The 23,964-nt window shown below is 44.2% G+C and overlaps 1 long non-coding RNA gene across 2 annotated transcripts in view; it reads left to right on the top strand.

The window, feature by feature from the left end:
* Nucleotides 1-23,706, top strand: part of LOC310706079 — a 41,569-nt gene extending 17,863 nt beyond the window's left edge. Inside the window, exons 3-4 of one of the 2 annotated variants that reach the window (XR_014525647.1) lie at nucleotides 16,979-17,055; nucleotides 18,831-19,352. This is a non-coding gene — a long non-coding RNA (uncharacterized lncRNA). Of the gene's footprint in view, nucleotides 1-16,978; nucleotides 17,056-18,830; nucleotides 19,353-23,625 lie in introns of those variants that run through there. The other variant, XR_014525646.1, reaches the window with a different exon arrangement.
* Nucleotides 23,707-23,964: the final 258 nt, after the last annotated feature.

Here is a 23,964-nt window from a genome sequence, read left to right on the forward strand (position 1 = left end):
GAATGACAGGGTTCAGATATCAGAAAAATAGAACAGGAAGAGACCTAAGAAACTTCAGCTCAGGAATAAAGCACACAGGCTGTCTAATATTAATTTTATAATGAATGATTTTAGAGTGTTGTTTGTGCTGTACTTTTGTACTGTTTTATTGTTGTTAGCCGCCCTGAGCCTGGCTTTGGCTGGGGAGGGCATGATATAAATAAAATTTATTATTATTATTATTATTATTATTATTATTATTATTATTATTAGGAAAAGCTTATCTGTGAGGGATGCCAGCTTATCAGAAACATTGACTGCCATTGAGACTTGTATAAAACAATTGTTGTGCACTGGTATTTCATGTACCTTTGTACTATATCACTGTATATTTGAAACTACATTATTTCTGTACTTAAATGTTATATCCAAACTTACTATTACTTTAAAACTATTGTACTTACATGTTGGGCTTAAATTTACTACTAGCTTCAAACTGTTATTCTTAGCAGAATATACACGTTTTTCATTTCAACTCTTGAGTAGGAATTATTCCTTATATTGAAACTTTTGGCCAGAGTTCTTGATATATCCTTTTCAGTGCAGTTTCAACAAGAACTCCAATTTCTTTAAAGCTTATCAGAAACAAACAGCCCATGCTACTCTTGCTCCTTTAACAGAAGCATAATGTCCAGTGATAATCAGTTGAGGCTTTTCAAAGCATGGTCATCAGCTGATGTTGGTAAATTAAGCAGTTATCAAAGGAACAGCTATAGGACAGGGTTCAGAACATGACAGCCATATTGCCTGTAGCAGAAATTTGGAGCCTGTCTCGCATCAGCACCAGCAAGCATGGTCAACAATGAAGGATGATGGGAGCTGAAACCAACAACATCTTGAAGACCATTTCTCCAATTCATCGAATTATTTTGCACTTGCATATCAGAAATTTTGTTAATTTAATTCATTTATTTGGAATTAACTTTACACAGATTTCCCGTGGATGCTTTGTCTCAGAAGGCCTCTCTAAATTCATCTCACGTGTTGCTTCGGATGTTCTTAAAGGTGAAAATACCTCTTGCAGAGCCTGGACCTAGGCTTTCTATGAAGTGCAATGAGACAGAAAGGGCCTCTTTGGACCGATTTCTACAACAGTCTGCAGAACCTTCTCCTGCAATAATTTATGTAGTTGTTACATACGCTAGAGAATTCTATTGCTCTAAGGTATTTTAATCATACTGGAACTTTTTGTTTCATTTCAAATTGAAAATAGCTTTCAAAAGCCCCTGTGCACGATTATTGCACAGCATTCCTAGACTCCTTCTAGGGGGTGATGGAAACTTTCCAGCAAAAATGAAAGAGCAAAGGAACCTACGTTCGTAGTCGAGTTTGTCTTGCTATTACATTTACCTGAGGGACAATATATGACAGCTGGATGGAACAGCCAGTCCTGAAATCTGATCAAAAAGAGCTGTGCTCAGCATTCCTGCAGAAAATAGTTAAATTTCCTGGAAACTCATTTTCATTATCTTAGTTTTACTGTTGCAATTCCTCTTGGATGTTTCAGCTGGAGGATATTGGGATTAGACCGGAGCTATTGACCACTGTACCAGTAACCAGACTTGGAGTGCTTCTCCTTTAAGCAAAGGGTCACTGAAGTTGAACGGTGCAGTACTTTGACAGTGCAGTACTTTGGTCCGACCAGCTACTTGATCAATTTAAAAAAGATGGATATGTTCACATGCTATGTGAAGGAGCATCTCCACTCCCATTGTTCAGCCCAGACACTGAGGTCCACCTCCGAGGGCCTTCTGGTGGTTCCCTCACTGCAAGAAGTGAGGTTGCAGGGAACCAGGCAGAGGGCCTTCTCGGTAATGGCACCCTCCCTCTGGAACGCCCTCCCATTAGATGTCAAGGAGATAAAGAACTGCACTACTTTTAGAAGACATCTGAAGGAAGCCCTGTTTGGGGAAGTTTTTAATGTTTGACATCTTATGTTTTTTAGATATGCTGGAAGCTGCCCAGAAGGGCTGGGAAAATCCAGTCAGCTGTGCAGGGTTCAAATGATAAAATTATTGTTGTTCTTATTATGCACCTTTTAAAGAGAGACTGCGGATTTGCATACTGGTGTAATCTGAGTTTATGGTGGCAGGTCACATGATCACTTCATCTAGTGCAAGGAGGCAGGAAACTCCAACCAAGGTTATGAGGACTGGCTCATTCGTTTTGAGAACAGTTGCTTTGGAGAAAGCGAGCACTGATATTTCCTGCACTGTTTTTATGACAAAAAAGAATGCCACCATTTCCACCACTTATGTCTCTTTGCACCAGTGAAACTAGCAGCCTTATGAGAATCCAATACTTGTAAAATGTTCCATTGGTATTGCAAATCACCCTCATTTTGTCAGTGGCTCTGGACATGCTGAGTGAATTGGTGAGCTTTGTGTTATGAATTAGATCAGAATGGAGAGCTGTAATGTTCTTTCCTGGCCGTGCTCCATGTTTCCATTAATCATTTTTGCAACTCTACACTGCAGCTAAGGAGATTAGAAGTTTCATAAACCCAAACACAGGCCAGTGCCCTTCGGTCTTCCAGGGCTGTAACTGCCAGCTCCTCTGCCTTCTGCCTTCTTTGACCCTCGGGACCTTTTCCTCTCCAGTTTGGAGCAGCTCTGCCATAACAGGGCGATGACTACTGTGAACACAACCGCTTGGTGGAATTGGCTCCCATTTACTTTCTGATCCAGCTCTGGGGTTATTCATTCTGTTTATTTCCATAGTTACTCTCCACATTCCGACTGATAGCCAAAAAGATAATTCCACCTGTTCGTAGGAAATCCACATAGCGCCATTTCCAAGAGATGACAGCATTTCACGCCATTAAATTTCCTCTAGTTTTGGCTTGTGCAATATGTGACCCACCTTGCGCCTGCAAGATGGTCGACAGCTGCTCCCTGCTCCATTTTTATCTCTGTTTCTTTGCCATCCGGACAGCTTCCATGGAACTGATGAGCTGCAACAAAGTTAAGCTACTTTTAACACACACGAGAGAGAGAAAGAGAGAGAGAGAGAGAGTCACACAAAATTGCCAATGTGAACATTTTGCATACTTCAAATCATAGAATTGTAGAGTTGGAAGGGACCCTGTGGACCATATATTCCAACCCCCTGCGATGCAGGAATATGCAGCTGTCCCATACAGGGATCAAACAATTATGGATAGTAGTTCATTACTTTTTATATGCCTGTTGTCTTTGTCCATGGAGTTTTCTTGGCAGGGATACTGGAGTGGCTTGCCGGTTCCTGCTCCAGGTGGATCACATTTGGTCAAAACTCTCCACTATGACCTGTCCATCTTGGGTGGCCCTGCATGGCATAGCTCATAGCTTCTTTGAGTTATTCAAGCCCCTTTGCCATGGCAAGTCAGTGATCCATGAAGGGGAAGACAGGGGGGCCTGGCGTGCTCTGGTCCATGGGGTCACGAAGAGTCGGACACGACTAAACGACTAAACAACAACAACAAGTTCATTACTGTTCAGTTATTATTATTACTACTACTGTTAGGACTGTTCCATCATTGGTGGTGGTGGTGATGGTGTTCCATCATTGGTGGTGGTGGTGATGGTGTTCCATCATTGGTGGTGGTGGTGATGGTGTTCCATCATCCATAATGATGATACCAGTGCTATTCCTGCCCCCCCCCAAAAAAGAGGTGCTGGAACTCGCCATAAATGCCTCCCTTGTTCTCTTATACAATGGTACCTTGGTTCTCAAATGCCTTGGTACTCAAACACTGCAAACCTGGAAGAAAGTGTTCCCGTTTGCGAAATGTTTTCGGAAGCCAAACATGCACTGTTTTGAGTGTTATACTTCTGTTTTGAGTGCCACACTTCCGTTTTGAGTGTTACATTGAGGTCTGCCTGCTTTTGCGCTCTACGTGGGGCTACCTTTGAAGGTGACTCGGAAACTACAGCTAATCCAGAATGCGGCTGCTAGACTGGTGACTAGGGGCAGCCGCCGAGACCACATAACACCGGTCTTGAAAGACCTACATTGGCTTCCGAGCACAATTCAAAGTGCTGGTGTTGACCTTTTAAGCCCTAAACGGCCTCGGCCCAGTATACCTGAAGGAGCGTCTCCACCCCCATCGTTCTGCCCGGACGTTGAGGTCCAGCGCCGAGGGCCTTCTGGCGGTTCCCTCATTGCGAGAAGCAAAGCTACAGGGAACCAGGCAGAGGGCCTTTTCGGTAGTGGCGCCCACCCTGTGGAATGCCCTTCCAGCAGATGTCAAAACGATAAACAACTACCTGACATTCAGAAGACATCTTAAGGCAGCCCTGTTCAGGGAAGTTTTTAATGTATGATATTTTAGTGTTTTTTTGGTTTCTATGGAAGCCGCCCAGAGTGGCTGGGGAAACCCAGCCAGATGGGCGGGGTACAAATAATAAATTATTATTATTATTATTATTATTATTATTATTATTATTATTATTATGCGTTTTTCTTTTTGCTGCTTTTTGCTTTTTGCTTTTGTGACTGTGTGGAACCCAGTTCAGCTACTGATTGATTGATTGTGTGACTACAGTACATTGCTTATTGCATTCATTTTATGCATCAATGGTCTCGTTAGATAGTAAAATTCATGTTAAATTTCTGGTTTAGGGGCTGTTTTTAAAAATCTGGAACGGATTTTTAAAAGTATGGGAAAGTGCGCCTTGGTTTTGGAATGCTTTGGCTTTGGAATGGACTTCCAGAACAGATTAGGTTTGAGAACCAAGGTACCACTGTAATGGCAATGGCACCCACCTGAGAAATGCCTGGGGGGGGGAAGCTTTGTCTACTACTAGAATTGTTATTAATACTCATAATAACCACTAGGAGAAGTAGCAACAACAACAATACCATCCACATTATTACTGGGACATCATCATCATCATCATCGTCATTATTATTATTATTATAATTACTATTACCACCAAACTACCAATAATATGCCCCCAATTCCCCAGCCTTTTAGAAACGTGCTACATTCCCAGAGACAAAGTTAACCAGCCACATAACTGCCTTTCCTCGTGGCCCACAAAGTGTGGCCCTGCTCTCTAGCCATCCCCCAGCAGCGAGTGGATTGGAGTCTGCTGTTACCTCTTCCTTCCCCTCAGCACTGCTCTCTTGCCATGCAATTTACAAGGTTCACAACAGCTTAGAGGGACAAACAGCATTTCTCTCCACACTTGAGTTGCAACTCAAGGTCATTTATGCTTATCCACCTTTTTGCATGTTAAAGTAATTCACTGGCAAAACGCCAACATTCCTCAAGGAAGCCTCGGGCGGATTCTAATCCAGGCTATGTTCTGTTCCAGATTCCACATCTCTTCTGTTGTCTTTAATCATGCTTCAGTTTGCTGCTTTCTCTTGCTGAGTCTCTGGTGATCAATTATGCATCTTCCTCTTGTTATTAGTTCTCGGAACATCTCTGTTTACCTCTTAGCGAGGAACATTTCCCAGCATACGGTTATATATATGTTACACAATTTGGGCAAGATCCAGCTATAGTTTAGACAGCTTTAAATAGGGCTGAAACGGCCTCTCCGCCTTCCCCTTCACAGCCCCTTCTCATATTGTGAAAGTGGAGAGACTGTGTTTTCTGCAATTTGGTGTGGGGTGGCGAAAACCGATTTAATTTTCAAGGGGAGCTCTTACGTTATGATTTATTGGCAACTTAGGTGAATTTTTCCAGCTGTGGCTCTAGTACACCCTTTGGCAAATTTGGCCCTCAAGGCCTTTGTGAGAGGACATTATATCACAACTGTTATGTACTAAAGTTCTCACCCTGGGCCAGCAGGGGGATACTGTAGATAGTTATGCAAATAAGGGATCAAAAGTGACGTTCAGTGATTGGATAGTTTTAGAAAATTGTTACAGTTACGTTGTACTGGAGCTCTTTATAGGCAGGCTGTCTGAACCCTTCAGTTCAGTTCTGTTCTGGCCTGAGAATAAACAAGAGCTGTTAGAAGAATTGCTGTGTCGTCTGATATGTTCACCCACAACTTAACAACAACGATGTCCTCAGGACACTACTGGGAGGAAAAAGCTGCCCCCTGTGTGGTGGCCACTCACCCCCTAACAACCTGATAACTTTGGGACAAAAATCCAAATCACTACCATTAAGATATAATCCAATTCCTACTGAACTGAACCACCTAACCATTTGGTGATGGAAGCACATTATCTTTGTAGCAGGAGATAAATGAGAAAATATCACTGCTTACAATTTGGGTACAGTAGTTAGTGCATAGTGGATTACAGGACCTGGCTGTATGGCTCGACAAGATTGCTTCCTACTTGTTTTGCTTCATATCACTGGCTAGTTAGGTCCATGGAAAATATTGTTTTGTTGTTGGCTTCCATCTGTCTCGAGAGACACTGACATGCACTTCCAAAAGCACTGAAACCAAAGCACTGTCCTAGCAGCACCAAAGTAACCTCCCTGAGGTGCAGGAATGGGTAGTGAGTATGAAGGCAACAAGATCCCACTTCTCAGCCTCGTTGATGTGGTCCAAAAGAAAGCAGAGCAATACATTTAGCACCAGCTTGGCTGCAGGAATGGCCAGGTGGAGGCATCTAAGGTGCCATCCAACCATCTTAGGGACTCCACTCCAGATTTGTGTAAGGTTTACTCCTTAGCCTTTTCTTCTACTAAAGATATCCCGCAATGCAGTGGAGGTTTAGCATCAGAGTTTTCCTTCTCCTAGATGGGCTATCTTCCCATATGGGCAAGCCCCATCTGTCCCTTACTTCCCTCTACAGCACATACAGAAACCACCTTCTTTTTTTTCTTTTTTTAAAAATATTTTTATTGCATTTTTTCCAGATAGAAATAAACAGCTCAGAACAACAAAGAAAACAAGAAACAGAAACCACCTTCTTGACCGTTGGGCCCACTATTGGTCTCGTTGGCTCAATCTCTCCCTAGTTCATGGAGGGTTGGCTACCCTCACCTGGTTTAGCCGATTGAAGCCATTTCCTGGGCTGTGGCTGCTGTTGCGTATTGACAGCCACAGGTGAGACCTGAGTGCAGGCTGTGGACCTAAGGTGGACAAACTACCTCAGAAGGAGCAAAATGTGTCCCCTCACCAGAGGTGCTACCGCTCCCTTAACACCCTGTCCACCCCAAGGAAAATATAGGTAAAGGTAAAGGGACCCCTGACCATTAGGTCCAGTCATAACCGACTCTGGGGTTGCGGCGCTCATCTCGCTTTTTGGCCGAGGGAGCCGGCGTACAGCTTCCGGGTCATGTGGCCAGCATGACTAATCTGCTTCTGGCGAACCAGAGCAGCACATGGAAACACCGTTTACCTTCCCGCTGAAGCGGTACCTATTTATCTACTTGCACTTTGACGTGCTTTTGAACTGCTAGGTTGGCAGGAGCAGGGACCGAGCAACGGGAGCTCACCCCGTCACGGGGATTCAAACCGCCGACCTTCTGATCGGCAAGTCCTAGGCTCTGTGGCTTAACCCACAGCGCCACCCGTGTCCCTTTCAAGGAAAATATACAATACGATAAAAGGCTGCAAGCACTTAGGACAGACCTATGCGCTCTCCAGCTGTGGCAGATGGGTGTGGAATAATCTCATGAGACTCCTCCCAAGGAGCCAACATCTCTCACAGTTTTAATTACATTTCTCCTCAGATTCCTCTGCAACAGCTAGCTACATTATAAGGCTTTGGACTTTCACCATCTTTGCCTCAAAGGAAGTGCATATATGAAGTGGGTCCATGCTGATTAGATTGACGGGACGTTGTAGGCAGGGCCAGCCTGCTTATGAGGTGGGATGAGGCAGCCATCTTTGGTGGCAGAACCCCAAGAGGCAATGCCCCCTGTTGGCATCCCTTCCACCCCACTGCCTCATCCTGCAGTGGCAGCTCCTGGTGAGATCTCTCTAGAATCTTTTGCGGCCTCATGAACGTGGTGAGATCTCAGGAGAGCTCCATGAGCACTCTTGAGACCTTGCCAGAACCTGCCATTGTTGTCGCCACTTTGAGGTCCCTGCCACATGACCCAGGAAAGGGAGGCTTTGGCAGGGGCAGGGTAGTAGTGCAGGGCAGCACATTCGTTGTTTCTCCTCAGGCAGCAAAACAGGATGTGCTGCCCTTGGCTATAGGAAGCAAACAGGAAACAGAGTCTGCAGCACCTGTCTGCATCTTCCACTAAGTGGCAAAAACCCAAAAGTGTCCAACAGGGACTGTATATATCAGTTTCAGTCCTCAAGTCCCACACTCTGGCATTGGATCACTAGAGTATTCAGAAGGCTTACTTCAGAGCAGTGTCGTCTGGCATTTTTTGGACCTCGCAGGGGTGCTAAGAAGGCCTGGGCAATGAGATCGCAGAGGCAGGACCAGTTGGTCTCCTCCCCACCCTCCTCCCTTGCAAATATACTACAGACACTTAAGTGCGACAGTCGTACAAATACTTAGAGTAAACCATCTGAAGATTTCAGCTATTGACTTGCCTAGCGAAAGCACAAACCATGAATGAAGCTGTTTTTAGCTTTGCTGTCTGAAATTTGGATCATTGGTTGATTTCATTGTTGTGACCATCCACTCCCCCACCCTTGGTGCCTTCCTGTGTGTAACAGAGGAAAACCAGTCTCAGTTACTGTGGAGATCTAAATGTATGCAGGAAAGGGATTAGGCACTGATTGATACAGACAGTCAATTAGTACTTCAAAGGGACGCTGACTCCTTGTTTTATACACACAGAGCATGGGATAAAAAGATTGTAGTTTGATGTCTTGTAATCTCTGTTGCTTCAGTGTTGACCAGGACAGCATGATATTGGGAGGTTTTCTCGGAAGTTAAAAGAGCCCCGCATTGGCTCCCAGTGGAATGGCAGCATTAGGAGAGACAATGACATTGTGTGATCTGTGCACACTAGCTTTTCAAAAGTATTTCAGGCTGAACTGACTCTCTGGGACTCTGACTGTTCAAGTCAAAAAGTGTTCTTAATCTCCATGATGTGCTGATCAAACCTTAAACTGTCAGGCCATATTATTTCCACAGAGCCAGTTCTATTGGTGATTAATTAAAATTTCTTCTTGATTGCATACAGTCCTTTTAAATGCATAATCCATTTATTGTGTAGTGAGTTGAGAATAAGGGACCAATTCCGACAATGTCGGGGTAACACCAACTAGCGTGCCCTCCTCTGCTGAACACCCATACCGGCATATGTTGTGTTTTGTATGCTGGAAGAAACGTTGGAAGGCAATGGTGAAGTTCTGGGAAGAATACAAAGGGTTAGGGCAATGATGTTATCACTGGGGGAAATCATTACAAAAATCAAACTGGATTGATAATATATGCACCTGTAAAATTCTGTTTTATTCTGACAGCAGCCACGAAATTAAAAGACACCTGCTCCTTGGGAGAAAGGGGATGGCAAACCTAGACAGCATCTTAAAAAGCAGAGACATCACCTTACCAACAAAGGTCCGAATAGTTAAAGCCATGGTTTTCCCGGTAGTGATGTATGGAAGTGAGAGCTGGACCATAAAGAAGGCTGATCGCCAAAGAATTGATGCTTTTGAATTCTGGTGCTGGAGGAGACTCTTGAGAGTCTCATGGACTGCAGGAAGATCAAAAGCATCCATTCTTAAGGAAATCAGCCCTGAGTGCTCACTGGAAGGACAGATCGTGAAGCTGAGGCTCCAATACTTTGGCCACCTCATGAGAAGAGAAGACTCCCTGGAAAAGACCCTGATGTTGGGAAAGATTGAGGGCACAAGGAGAAGGGGACGACAGAGGACGAGATGATTGGACAGTGTTCTCAAAGCTACAAACATGAGTCTGACCAAACTGCGGGAGGCAGTGGAAGACAGGAGTGCCTGGCGTGCTCTGGTCCATGGGGTCACGAAGAGTTGGACACGACTAAACAACTAAACAAGAACAACAAAATTCTGTATCATAAGGTAGGGAAGGACCATGTTTTTGTATATGCTGGAAGCTGCCCAGAGTAGCTTAAGCAACCTAGTCAGATGAGCGGGCTACAAATAAATTATTATTATTATTCAGAAGGTCCCAGGTTCCATCACTTGCATCTCTAGGTACACTTATATACCAGAACAGAGAAGAAGAGGTGTGAGGACAGCACTATGCAAGCCAGTGGATGCTCAGGTGTGTAGCAGAGCCCTGCCCTGTTTTCCACTACTTGGAAAATGCATGCATTAGGGTAACATACATATTAAAAATGCATATATTCATGATTTCTTCTATTTGACTTGTCCCACAGTGTGAGCAGGATAAACAGACCAAGAAGCTTTGGCTTTCCATTACAACCAAACCACAGGTTGTGGTTTGTTGGCTTCTAACAAGACATGAAGGACACGGGTGGCGTTGTGTGTTAAACCACAGAGACTAGGGCTTGCCGATCAGAAGGTCAGCGGTTCGAATCCCCGCGATGGGGTGAGCTCCTGTTGCTCAGTCCCAGCTCCTGCCAACCTAGTAGTTTGAAAGCACCTCAAAGTGCAAGTAGATAAATAGGTACCACTCTGGCAGGAAGGTAAACGGCATTTCCGTGTGCTGCTCTGGTTCACCAGAAGCAGCTTAGTCATGTTGGCCACATGACTCGGAAGCTGTACGCCGGCTCCCTCGGCCATTAAAGCGAGATGAGCGCCGCAACCCCAGAGTTGTCCACAACTGGACCTAACAGTCAGGGGTCCCTTTACCTTTAACAAGACATGAGCATCAAGCCAATGACAAACCATAGATTCAGGATGAATCGTGATCATGTTGTTAGGGTTCAACAAACCTTGGTCTCCAGTTTGGGCATCACTATCAACCAAAGCTACTGGTTTGTTTATCCCATTTCTCTGATGAAAGTAGGGATGTTCTATTCTATAATAATAATATTTTTATTGTTTATACCCTGCCCATCTGACTGGGTTGCCCTGTCCACTCTGGGCAGCTTCCAACACATATAAAAACATAATAAAACATTAAACTTTTATATATATATATATAAATCCCTATACAGTGCTGCCTTCAGATGTCTTCTAAAAGTTGTATAGTTACCTCCTTGGCTCAGGGTCACATAACGCCATACCTTCCAACACTTCTCTGATGAAAATAAGGACATCCTAAGGAAAAGCAGGACATTCCGGGATCAAATCAGAAACTGGGACGGCTTCTGTAAATCTGGGACTGTCCCTGGAAAACAGGGACACTTGGAGGGTCTGTCAGATCTTCCCTAATGTATGCATGGCCCAAGCTATCTGCAAGTCACAAAGCCCAGTAACAGTATCTTAAGTAAGATGGTGATTTCTGAGACCTTCAGTATTTCTTGTTTTCCTGTCAATTATTTTAAATTGAATCTCAATGCACTATCCATTTCTTTCAAATTCTTTAAAATGATATAACAGAAATGTCTTGTTTTCCCCAGCTTAATGCTGAAAATCCAAGGGAAATCTCCACAGCAAACAACAGGTTTATTGATTTCAGGAGTCCACAGCACTGTTTTCTTGCCAGAAGGGGAAAAAGTTGGAAATGAGCCATCTTTATTTTAAAGGCCTACTCTCTCCGCCACCCCCATTACCCACTCCAATCAACCTGTTGCCTCAGCAACCAATGTCCCTGCTATCTGGCAAAAGACAGCTTTCTTTGGTTGAATTGCGACATGAAGCTGAAAGAGGTAAAGAAGGGCAAACCATGAAAACTCACCATTTCATTATTTGAAAATGTGAACGGCTCTGAAATGGAGCTGCACCATGAGCTAGCCACAGCACCCCTCAACTCGCATTCAAATCCTTCAGTACCACAATGCTCCATTTCCGTTCATTAAATAATTACACCAAACTGTCTAAAAGATAACATTCAGCTGAATTCATGCATTCCAAACTGTTCTTTGGTCTAAACGAAGCTGCCATTGTTCTGCAATGAATCAATGAAGGGTTTTGGTTTGTTTTTTTCTTAGCAAAAGGCGTTTTTGTTGTTTTTTCAAAGTGTTTAATATTCTGCAGAAATTATGGCACTTTATGTAAATAGTGTAAAACACTGAGGTTCAAAACCTCAGCTGTTCTTTTAATCTGATGAACTTGACCTTATGATCAAGTGCAGTTGATGCGTCTCCAAGATGGTGCTCAAAAAAGTTGATTAAGAAAGGATTGCTAGTGCTTATCTGAGATGGAGCCCAACATTATTAATGGAAAAAGTAGAAATATTAATTTGGTGGCTCCTGATCTTGGCAATCTGTCCATCTGTATAGATTATCTTCGCAGGCTAACTCTTGGAAGAGTCAGAAGGTGGTCAAATGGTGCTGTTACTGTTCCACAATGGTCCCAGGTGTTTACTTAGATTTCCATTCTAAATCCTAAAGATATAAATGGATGTTCGATTTCCCCCCGAGATATATTTAGTGTAGTATATGAGATCATCATCTTGCCCAGGGATGAGGAACGTTATTCGTGCTGAGGGCCAGATGTCCTTGCGGGAAAGGGCCACATTCCACATTGCCCAACCCCTCCCCCTAAAGTGAATGAATCAGAAGTAAAAATAAGGGAAGGAAGAACGTTAGACAGTTTATTGAATGTAAAGGGTTTTTAAAGAAGGATGAAAGCCCTTCTAAAACTATGTAAGAATGGCTGTGGGGGGAGAGGAATTATGGTGATGAACATTCCTCTCAGTGATAGCTACCCTTCCCAAAATTCCTTTTCTCAAAGACAAATCATTTTGGTTGGGAAAGTGACACCTGACATAGAAGGAAGGCACATTCCCCATTTCTAAGAAAGAGTATTTCTCTGGAAGAAAAAATGTCAAATACCCAAACTATTTCAACAAGCTTGGAATGCAGTCAGTTTCCACTTCCATCAAGGGGAGTCCACCCATCATGATTCCAAAAAGACAAGGCTTATCATCAGTGGTGTACTGGAAGAGGAGCACAGGTGAGCTATAGGGCCTCTAGAATCCCAGGTTATATGATGGGCCTCCTTGCGGTGCAAAATGAATAGGCTTTCAAGTCTGGTTACGTGGCAGATTACCAATTGAACCTACCTGGACCCTGAGATCATCTTCTGAGGCCCTTCTTCGTGTGCCGCCTCCTTGACAGGTCTAGAGAGTGGCAACACGATAACGGGCCTTCTCCGCAGTGACTCCCCATCTGTGGAATGCTCTCCCCAAGGAAGTTCGCCTGGCACCATCATTATACACCTTTAGGCACCAGGCAACGTTCCTTTTTAACCAGGCCTTTGCCTGACTCGATTTACATCCTGTACCCTTTTTAAAATGCTGGATCTCTTTTGGGGAGGTATTGGGTTGTTGTTGTTTTGATTTTATGTATTTGATATTTTATGTGAACAGCCCTGAGACCTTCGGGGGTAGGGTGGTATAGAAATTAAATTAAGAAATAAGAAATAAGAAAAATAGAGGGAGCCAGAGGCTGTATACTCACTTCAATGGGGTTCCAGCAGTTTAACACCAGCAAGACTGTTAAGAAGACTGCTTGCAAGTTATGCTAGCCAGTTTGTTTGCATTTGTAAATGAAGGCTAAAGGTTGCATTTCAATTGGCTGAGGATCTTTTGTGAGAGCTCAATATTGTTGCCGGCCACCCCAATCGCGGACCAGCGGTGTGAGATTCCAGGAGTTTCAGGCGCTTATCCAGGGTTAATGTTTCCTTCTGGAGTGAGGCAAAGCACAGACTGTGGTTTATTTATGACAATTGGGTTTATTTATACATATTTTCAACCTGAGCCCACAGAGGATAGACTCACAGCATTAGCAACCCAAAAGGGTATTGTTTCTCCCATAGCTGCAGCATTGGATTCAAACTGAAATCAAACATTGCTCCCTCTCTAACTGTCCAGCATACAGCTTTTCTTCTAACCGAATTATTATTATTATTATTATTATTATTATTATTATTATTATTACCCCATCTGATGGCAACTTTCAACTCTAAACTCTGGCTTCATCCTTCTAACTAATTACAACTTCATTTTCCATCTCACACAGAGCTCCTTTTCCTTTGTTGTCCTAATGGCTCATCGCCCAGTCAATCACCTCAACACAGGAAAACAGCCTAGCTTATATTTGTAGGATCTCACATGCAGCCTACTTTCTTCCTCCCCCCTCAACTCATAACAATTGCTTTTATACATTGAACCCATGCTGTCTCACTTGTGTGAGACAGCAGTGGTGCTTTGTCACATCTCTAGGATTGTCCTCAGGAGATTCCTGGAGACTGAAGTTCATTCCAAGACAACCTCCAACACTGGAGTGAAGGAAGTCAGGACAAGACCTCAATGGAGACTGTACCCCTTCACACCCCAGCTCCTTCCTTGGCTCCCCCTTGCACCTTCACCTGCCCACCACCACAGCTGCCACCTCCACCACAGTTTCTGTGGCCTCCGCCACTGCTGTACTTCCAGAAGCTGGTGCCACTTCCAAGAAGTACATCACCTGGAAAGCCACGGTGGAAGGAGGAAGACGTGGCGGCTTGCGAGGGGAAGCTAAATTTTACTTACATTTTTTGTCCTGACACAGCGTGGGGTGAATGCACATCTTTTGGTCCTGCACTCTGATACGGCCAAAGCACAGGAGCCCACATGGACATCCGGGATTGGGATCAGAAGTCAGAGCAGCTTCTGTAAATCTGTGGTGCCCCACTTAAAACAGTATAGTTGCATGGTATGTGTAATGGTTCTAGGGGTTGCTTGTGTGTAAATCAACACCACCCTTGGCTGGTTGCCTGAATGAACCCTTTCTGTCTGGACAGCCACGCGCCCGTGACTGTCTCAATCGCTGGCAGAATCCGTTAGTGGGCGTTTCTTGAACTTCTTCCAGCAAAGAAGCTCTTTGACGCTTAGTCTCCGCCTAGCTTCCCTGCGCGGAAGCCTTCTGCGCAGGGAGGGTGTGGGCATCGGAGGACCCGTGCTCTCCCCACTGGTTCCCGGCGAAGAGTCTTGGAGCCACCTCGCCGATTCCCCCATCTGCCCCCTTCTCCACTGATGTTACGCTGATTTCCTTCCCCAGAAGATGTGCTGCTTCTCTCCCTCCCGGGACGCTCTCCGGAATCCCTCTGGAGCCCTCCCTCTCCCTCTGGCTCCGATGGCAGTTCCCTGACAGTATGTTATTGGGTATTGGGGAGGTATGGTCGGGTGAGAATTGCAAGGACAAGATACTGAGGCCAGGGGGCTCATGAGTTCCTTCTCGCGTTGAAATTCTCAACCCCTGTGTATAAGGTCTTCTGTGTGTCAGAAATAGCAAACATGGGTATCTGTTATCATAGGAGAAAATAGAAACAAATGTGGTCTGTTTCACAAGGCTAGAATGAAGACATGACTTCAGCTTAAAGAAGATCTGAAGTTTGATTCTCAAGTCATTTGAAGTCTCCTTGCTTTGTGATGTCACTTTCTCACGACTGTCTGAATGGCTCGCTCCTGAGGACTATTATGAATGTCTGTTTGGGTGTTGCTCAGTGGTAAAGCATCTGCCTTGCCCACAGAAGTTCTGAGGTTCATCTCCTGGCATCACCATGCAGGGAGACTTCTCCCTGAAACCCTGGAGGACCTCTGCTGATCAATGTTGTTGTTGTTGTTTAGTCGTTTAGTGGTGTCCGACTCTTCGTGACCCCATGGACCAGAGCACGCCAGGCATTCTTGTCTTCCACTGCCTCCCACAGTTTGGCCAAACTCATGCTGGTAGCTTCGAGAACACTATCCAACCTTCTCGTCCTCTGTCGTCCCCTTCTCCTTGTGCCCTCCATCTTTCCCAACATCAGGGTCTTTTCCAGGGAGTCTTCTCTTCTCATGAGGTGGCCAAAGCTGATCAATGTACGTAATACTATACTAGACGGATGAGCAGCTATTTCAGATGCTCCTCTGTTTGGCAACATTCTATCCATGCTCCAAATCCAAATGCGTAATGGCTCTGAGAATTTAAGAGGTCATTTCAAAGCAAAGGAAGAGAGCATGTGGCAACAATGCAGGCATGTTCCTCAGTTCAGAGATCTGGCTGGAAACGTTCATTTCTGCATCCCCCTCCTCAAGATAGGAAAGAGCACATTCTCCAGATGATTCCCTCACCCCATTGTAGCTGGATCTCTGAAGTTATGACCGCAGCATGAGCATCCCGTTTTGGTTCAATTGCTCTCAACAGAGAGTGCATAAAGCAAAGCATAGCCTCAAGAAACTGGGCAAGAGCATAACGGAACTTGGTTTAGAGATGCCGTTTCAGAGTCTCAAAGACCGTACGGAACAAGCCTTGGATTAAAAACACCGGGCATGGAGACAAGCATATTTTGGCTAGAACCAAATGAGTTTTGCTGAAGTTCAGAGGAAGTAGAAAGGCAAAAGTAAATGAAATCTTGCTTATTCTAATTGGAGCTGAAAGTCTATCCCTTTGGATTTATTTAAACATATTACTGAAATCATGGCTGGCTCCAGGATGTTGAATGTGTCAAGGGTAGGACCCGGTTTCTCTCACACCCAGTCACACACTCTCTCTCTCTCGCCATCCTCTCTCTTACACACACACAAACAAAATGAGACCGCATACTTCTTCCAAACACACTTCCTTGTGCTTTGCAACTTGTGGGCCAGCAGGTTACTCTCTGGGCAGTATCCAATTAGCATGGATTTATTTTTGCACAATGAAGCTCGCCCAAACCACACACCATAGCCAAGTCTATTCTGGAGGGTTTGGGGTGGGGACCTGGAACAGAAAGGGTGGGGGCATGGGAGAGGGGAAGAAGATCCACTGCTCCAGTGTAAATCCTGTTACTAACAGAATGAGTTCCCTAGCACTACATTTAATAAAAATGTCTCTGTGCCCCCTCTTACTGCTTCTGTCTTTCTGACTGCCTCCCTCCACTGTTAGAGCCTCTTGGTAATTTCTTGATAAGTTCTCAGGCTGTCACCCAGTTAAAGAAAAAATTTAAAGCCCTTTTGGTTTCTATGTGTGGAATGAGTCTACATGCATACACTTCTGGTCTGTTTCTGGTCTTTTCAGGGCTTTTTGTCAACCGGAACATACCAGAACTCAGGGCACCTCTCAGGTGGGCGCCATTGCCATTATAAGAGGACAAGGTAGGCATTCAACAATGGTGAGTTCCCGCATTTCTTTTTCTAGAAAAATAGGTCTATTTCATTTCCACATATGTTCATTCTTTAATATGTTTTGTCTGGTTTCTGCATTCATCTGTGTGGTTGTGTTTTTAACAAAATATTTAAATGTGTATTCTTGAACATATTTTCTCAAGAAGTATATATTTCTAAGCATATTCTTTCTCAAACATCTAAACACACTTTATGTCGGATCGAGGGATAACTTTGTTCCAATCTGCAAGGTGCAGAATGGGCCAGGAGGACTGTACAATAGTTAAGCAGTTTATCAGATTTCGATGAGCTTTGTTTGCTGTTGGATTTGGACAAATACATTCAGCAGCGTAGCATACCTTCCAACATTTCTCCAATGAAAATAGGGACGTCCAGTGCTATTTTTCTAGAAAAAGAGATTCTGAAACTCACTATGAACGCCTCCCTCATTCTCTTAGAATACCAATGGTGCCCACCTGAGAGAACTGAGTTCCAACGAGTTCTGGCTAGGGGAAAAAAGCCCTAGGGATGTCCTATTCCATACCTTCCTACATTTCTCCAATGAAAATAAGGACATTCTAAGGAAAAGCGGGACATTCCGGGATCAAATCAGAAACTGGGGTGGCTTCTGTAAATCTGGGACTGTAAAGCTGCTAGGAGGCAGGGAAGCAAGGAATGTGCAATCAATCAGGAATCTGCCTTTTCCCAGTTCAGACACTTTGTCTGTCCAGGTCAGCCTTTCCCTAACCTTGTTCCCTCCAGATGTTTTTGACTGCATCTCTCATCAGCCACAACCAGTGTGGCCGATGATCAGGGTTGATGGGAGTTGTACTCTAAAACCTCCGAAGGACACCAGATTGGTGGAAGGCTGGTGTAGCCCAATGTTGCAATGGTTCTCCATGAACTCAAGCAGAGGGTCTTTTCATTGCCTTCCTCAGCCTGGAGATGCCAGGGACTAAATCTGCAGCCTCTGGCACATGAAACAAAAGTGTTCTTCTGCTGCTGAGCTATGGTCCCTTCCCTTCACACTTCAGAACTACCTTATTCCAGTGACCATCTGGTGTAAAGTTACGCAGACTAAGGTGACCCAGGAAAAATGATTTGCCAAGCAGGAGGCAAGGGCTGAAGACCAATGCCCAAGAAAGACCATGAAATACCATGATAAGCAAATAGTGAGCAACAGCCTTCTGAGAGGACTGTTAAGTCTACCAAGAGACCTGAAAGAGTGGGGATTTTACTTTAGGAGTTACATTATCCGGGGGTGTCAACCTGAATAAAATATTGGGCACTTAGGTAAGCCCTGCCCCACATAATCAATCACAAGACACAGCACACACCATCTGAATGAGAAAGTCCATCAACTTTGGGGGAATCATCCCCCTCAAACATTTTATCGGGGGGCAAAGGGACCTCAGCCCCTAGGAGTTGGCTCCTATGAGATTATTTCACAGCTGGTTTTATGATTTAGAAACAACAGCAATTGCCATATTTGCAGTTTCTCATTGATCCTAACTTCATAAAGTTTAGCATAGCGAAAGTGTGTTGTCCTGTTCATGACCACAGACTGTGCTAGCCTGAGACTCCCCTCCCTAAAAAACATACTCAACACAGCCGTTGTTTTCTGAATTGATTTTGCTGTCTCAGCCTCACTAAAGCATCGATGCTTTTTTGGCTTCCAACTGAATGAACAATTTCCTAGTTAGACACACTGGATTTGGAGTTGGGTCAATAAAAGCTTTACTGTGCCCTTTTCTCTTCCCTCACAGAGCATACAAAAGAGCACTAAATTCCATTCATCCTTTCACTGGCCACTGTGGAATATTGAGCAACGCAGTTTTTGGCTTGGATGAAGAAACATGGCAAAGAACTGGAGGCGGCACAAATAGGAATTTTCTATTTCCCATGCTCGCTTGGGATGCATTTGAATTTCCTGCACTTTTTAACAGTTTGTCTCTGCCACCAAATTGCTCTGGAAAGCATAACACATTAGGTATCAAAAGAAGGTTTAGCTTAATCCCGGTGCATCTTATGTGGTTAACTGTAAGTTATTTGCAAAGAATCCACTGTGAGCGCTACTTGGCAGTTGATTTAAATGCCAAGGACTGTAGAACCAGTTTGTGAAAGCTCTCGCTCTCACTCGCACACATTGGGAAGAGAGGAGGGGGAATTGCGAGCTCTTAAGCACTGCAGGTTGGTGCTGTTTTTTTAAAAAAAAGAAAGGAAGATTGTTTTCTTTAATCCTCCTGAGTAGCAAAGCCAGTTTCTCCTAAAAGTTCTGCAAATTTGTGCAGCTGCTTATAGCAGTTTTCTACCAGTGTGCCGTGGCACACAGGGTGTCTTGAATGGTGGTCAGGAGTTGCCGTTGGCAACACTGGTCTCTGTCCCTCTTTTTTCCCCACCCTCCTCTGATGCCTTGGTTCTCTTGCGTATGGTTACCAGATTTTTATTTTAGGGAAGTTTTTAATATTTAATGCTGTATTGTTTCTAACACTTGATTGGAAGCCGCCCTGAGTGGCTGGGGAAACTCAGCCAGATGGGCGGGGAATGAATAAATAAATAAATAAATAAATAAATAAATAAATAAATAAATTATTATTAAAGCTGAGTAGCAACAGAGAGTCAGTAGTGGGGATGGTGAGGCAAAAGACCCTGGGCCCAAGCACACATGCATATTGTATAAAGGTGCAAAGCCCTTTTTTCGCACCCTGTGAAACATAAATGTGCAGAGTTTTTAAAAAACCTGGTAACGGCGTGCCACCTGCCCATGACTCCTGAGCCTCCCCCAATCTCCTGCCTCCTTTCCTTTGTTTTGACTGATCGGGGGAGGCTCAGGAGTTGCGGACGGGCTGTCGTTGTCCAGTTTTAAAAATAACTCTGTGCATTTATGTTTCACAGGGTGCGAAAAAAGGGCTTTGCACCTTGCCTGGCAGAGAAACTGCGCGCCTTGTGCCCCTCCTGGGCAACAGCCGTCCTCCCACAACTCCTGAGCCTCCCCCGATTTGTCAAAACAAAGGGGGAAGGGGGCAGGAGATCTGTACCGCCGGACATCCCTGTTAGGATATTTCCGTTCCACCTTAAAAGGGAGCAGGATGTTTGTGTCACAGCCTGCGTATGTCCTGTTCACAGGATGTTTATATTTGCTATTGCTTTCGTTTCTGTCTCTCTGTCGAAGACACTGATGCAGAACAGTCATGTCTTTCTTTGTTCTGATCAACGCTGAATAAAAGCTTGTAAATAATGCTCTCCTGGGTGCGACTTTTGCTGTGCATTATCTGCTGATAAGAGTGTGCATGAGCCCTGGAATGTGGCAAGGTATTTCCAGGAAACTCGTGTCACTAATAGCTCATACTGTGTGACTACGGGAGATCGATGGATCGTCCGGCAGCCGGCTTGGGGCCATGATGGACTTTATCTCCTTGGCAGTATCCGGTTCCCCTTCAGCAGTGAACAGTTCCTGAAGCCAGCCAGAGCCAACTGCGCTACCAAGCTGGCTCTGGGCTGCTGAGGCTGCTGCTGTCATGTTTCCCGGGGACAGATTTGCAAATCTGGGGACAGTCTGGGGACAGAATTTGTCCGGGGACAGATTAGCAAATCCGGGGACTGTCCCTGGGAACCAGGGATGTCTGGTAATCCTACTCTTGCGTCTCTGCCTCCCAAAGGTTTGCACAGCTGTTTGTTGCAGCAGCTCTGGCTACAAGCTCCGCAGGCGAATGGTGTCTCGGGCTGGTCAGATGTTGCTGGTTTCCAGGAGCTGAAGCGGCCTTGGAGTAAGTAAGCAAGCAAGCAGGTGAGGGAGCCCAGCCAGCTGGTCTACCAGCCCTTGTTGTTGGGAATGGACAGACAAGTCCCAGGCCCCTGTGGGGCAAGGCAGGGCAGATGAAAGACCAGGGGTGGCTGCAGCACCTGCCCAGAGGCGAGAAGAGGAGGCTGAGGGAACACTCCGCAAGGAGGGTGTTCAAAAAAGGGTAAGAGTCTGGCAGCTCTGTAGGCAAGGGGTGACATAACTGGGCTCCTGAGCCCCAGAGGGGAGCCGCAGAAAGAATAGAGTTGGTCAAGGGAGCCATGAACTCAGAAAGGTTGGAAACCTCTGGCTTACAGTGATCACATTCATTGTTAGTCCTATTTGTTAAATATAGAAATAAAAACAATGACAACACGTTCCAGAACAAAAGGTCACAAGTAGTCATGGTGACTGACAATGTTACACTTACTAGGAACTAGGGGTGGGGCTTTTTTTAAAAAAAAGAAAAGAAAGAAAAATAATAATCTCCATGTTGAACTTATCCCCATGGATGTTTTCTAGTTTTTGTTTTCCTCCTTGATCTTAATTAGAATTGACTTGTTTTTTTACTGGTTCTGCTAAAAATATGAATAATTGTTGCATATTATATGCATTATAATCCTGAAATACACAGAAGGGTTCCTAAAGGAACCAGCACAAGAACAGATGCATGCAACATTTCATATAACTATAAAAAGCTCTCAGTTACTAATGCATGAAATTATGCTTACAGAAATATAATACCGAATGGGATTGACTCTGTTATATTTATTATATGCATGATATACCTTTTTTTTTTTTGCATGCAATTTTGCATTTAACTTGTATAGAATTATTTTGTGTGTTGTTCTTGTTTAAGTTTCACAACGCATAAGAGGCTTGGATATAACTTGGGTGGCCAATGCAAGAAGAGGTAAAGGTAAAGGGACCCCTGACCATTAAGTCCAGTCGTGGCCGACTCTGGGGTTGCGGCGCTCATCTCGCTTTATTGGCCAAGGGAGCTGGCGTTTGTCCGCAGACAGCTTCCGTGTCATGTGGGCAGCATGACTAAGCCACTTCTGGCGAACCAGAGCAGCACACAGAAACGCCGCTTACCTTCCCGCCAGAGCGGCACCTACCGTATTTTTTGCTCTATAAGACACACCAGACCACAAGACGCACCTAGTTTTTGGAGGAGGAAAACAAGGGGGGGGGGGGAATTCTGAATCTCAGAAGCCAGAACAGCAAGAGGGATCGCTGCGCAGTGAAAGCAGCAATCCGTCTTGCTGTTCTGGCTTCTGGGATAGCTGTGTAGCCTCCATTCGCTCCATAAGACGCACACACATTTCCCCTTACTTTTTAGGAGGGAAAAAGTGAGTCTTATAGAGCAAAAAAACCGGTATTTATCTACTTGCACTTTGACATGCTTTCGAACTGCTAGGTTGGCAGGAGCAGGGACTGAGCAACGGGAGCTCACTCCGTCGCGGGGATTCAAACCGCCGACCTTCTGATCGGCAAGTCCTAGGCTCAGTGGTTTAACTCACAGCACCACCCGTGTCCCTAGCACCACCATCCCCACTCAGCCACAAAGCTCACTGGATGACCTTGGCCCAGTCACCAAGGATGAAACAGGGAGGAGAACCATGTGCACCACCTTGAGATCCTTGAGGCAGTGTGTAAATTTAACAAACAAGCAGACAAAACTCAACATAGGAAGCTGTGTAGAAATCCATTCAGGATAGATTTCCCCTCCATCCCTGCTAGGAGCAGGATTGTATTCATAAGTAGCTTGCTGGATAAGGCAGGGCTACTTTCTGGCAGGTGTGTTGCTGTCACTTACCAGGAGGTTCATGGTGGCAGGAAGGACACTGCCAGAGCTCATTTGTCACTCCTGCCGGTGCATTTGCACCATGCTGACATCCTCACCAATTGCTCTCCTGGAAAGCAACAGAGACCCACCAGTCCATAAACTAGCATGGCAGCTCCATCCTACCTGGTCCCCATTCTGCTGCACATCATTAAATCTCAGGTGGGGGACTTACACAGGGGAAACGGCAGCTTGCCTAAATCTGTTTGTTGAGTTTGTGACAAAGATGGCATTTCAGCCAGGAGTATCCCAGATTTGATGTCTACTCTTAGCAACTTCATCGCATAAGGTTTCAGATCTCTTTTTCTTTTTTAAAAAAAGTTTTATTTATAGATTTTTCAAAATACCATCTAATTTTAAAAAGAAAAAGAAAGAAAAAAGAAAGAGGAGAAAGGAAAAAAGAAAAACGAAAATTCAATCTATTTCAATCCATTCATCAAATACTTTCTTTTAGTCAACTTCCCTTCCACCCTTCCATGGTTTCCTCAAATTGCTTATTTCTGCTGCATATTCTGCTTATTCTAATTATTCATACCTCCAATTTTTTTTCACATTGCATTTTTATTTTTATTTTACTGCTGAGCTTACTCCAAACCGGCTAGTGTTTTAACATTCTTACAATGATTTCTTAGATAATCTACAAATGGTTTCCAATCCTCTTTGAAAGCTGTCTCTTCTTGTTCTCTAATTTTACTTGCTTAACAAGTTTAACATGAGGTTTGAGTTCATCTGCTGATTTTATTTATATTTTTGATACAAACAATTATGTTCACGTGTTTGATTTTATTGGCATTTTTTAAAAAAATCTTTTAGATTGTTCTTTGGAAACCACTTTTTTTTGTTTTTTCGTTGAGTAAGTTGTATATACATTTTGTTAAATGAACGAATAAGTAAATTGAATCATCTTATACTCAAAATTTAATCTCTGGTGCAGAATGAAGTCCCATGGAAGTGGTCCAACGTCTACTAAACTCCCTACAGGAAAGACCCACCTAAACCCAACACTTTTTTTTCCAGAGGAGAATGAAAATTTTCCTATTTTGGTAAGCTTTTGCACAAATGGTAGCATTAACCTTCTCATTGCCATGTTGAGAGTTTACAATGTGGATATATGGTGAGTTTTAAGGGTGCTACATTTTATTGTAAGCTGAACAATATAACACAACACGATGGCCAATAACAATGACACTAAACACTATTTATAGACTAATACAAATGATCAGAAATTACAACCAAAGTCTCTAAATCTTCACCAGTTGCTGTAGAATAATTC

Source organism: Podarcis liolepis (genome assembly GCF_965112155.1).
Source record: "Podarcis liolepis genome assembly, chromosome: 4".
Classification (NCBI taxonomy): domain Eukaryota; kingdom Metazoa; phylum Chordata; class Lepidosauria; order Squamata; family Lacertidae; genus Podarcis; species Podarcis liolepis.